Source organism: Zootoca vivipara, chromosome 13 (genome assembly GCF_963506605.1).
Source record: "Zootoca vivipara chromosome 13, rZooViv1.1, whole genome shotgun sequence".
Taxonomy (NCBI): Eukaryota; Metazoa; Chordata; class Lepidosauria; order Squamata; family Lacertidae; genus Zootoca; species Zootoca vivipara.
In genome coordinates this window covers 28,247,005-28,248,074 of record NC_083288.1, presented here as the reverse complement: position 1 = coordinate 28,248,074, position 1,070 = coordinate 28,247,005, and the positions used below count along the sequence as shown (strand labels likewise).

The window sequence follows — 1,070 nt, the reverse complement described above, 5'->3', positions numbered from 1 at the left end:
ACTTAGTCCATACTTAGGTATTCTACATATCAATTCTGGTAAAGGTAAAGGTAAAGGGACCCCTGGCCATTAGGTCCAGTCGTGACCGACTCTGGGTGTTGCGCGCTCATCTCGCATTATTGGCCGAGGGAGCCGGCGTATAGCTTCCAGGTCATGTGGCCAGCATGACAAAGCCGCTTCTGGCAAACCAGAGCAGCACATGGAAATGCCGTTTACCTTCCCGCTGTAGCGGTTCCTATTTATCTACTTGCATTTTGACGTGCTTTCGAACTGCTAGGTTGGCAGGAGCTGGGACCAAGCAACGGGAGCTCACCCCATCACAGGGATTCGAACCGCCAACCTTCTGATCAGCAAGCCCTAGACTCAGTGGTTTAACCACAGCGCCACCTGGGTCCCTTAAAAGTGTGTGCCCAACGTGGGGCTCGAACCCACGACCCTGAGATTAAGAGTCTCATGCTCTACCGACTGAGCTAGCCGGGCAGTTTCAATTCTGGTACCTACTCATAAAAAGCAACTGTTATCAATTAAAGTATTCAGACCTGAGGGGTGTAACGTATACAGTAAAAAAATAAACCTAGTTTCTTTCTGCATGAGGATATTTTTAGCTCATTCTACAGGACCCAAATACATCCAAATTACAAAAAATGTCAAGTCCTCATCTGAATGAGATGCTTCAATAAAATGTTGTACTAGAGGAGCATCTATTAAATTGGTCCTAATCCTAGAGCGGTGCTCTGATATTCTTACTTTTATAGGTCTGAGGGTATGACCTACATACAACAAACCACAGGGACATCTAATCACGTAAATTACACATGGAGTAGCACATGTAGCAAATGCCTGTAAAAGGAACTGAAAACCTTCTTTATTGGTAAACTCTTTTACCTGTAGAGTATATTTACACGAGGTACAATGCTCACATATAAAAAAAAACCGTCTGGAGGACTGGACAACATACATTGTGTGAGTGTGGATTTTAAACTCGTATGCACCAATATATCTTTAAATGACTTTGTGTGTCATTTGGCAAAGAGGGGGATGTTATTGCACCACGGGATATCCTTTAGAAT

At 43.9% G+C, this 1,070-nt stretch overlaps 1 non-coding gene across 1 annotated transcript; it reads right to left on the bottom strand.

Annotated features, from left to right (window-relative positions):
- Positions 1–407: 407 nt before the first annotated feature.
- TRNAK-CUU (transfer RNA lysine (anticodon CUU)) lies at positions 408–480 on the bottom strand. Its single transcript has one exon. It is a non-coding gene; the product is annotated as a tRNA-Lys (tRNA).
- Positions 481–1,070: the final 590 nt, after the last annotated feature.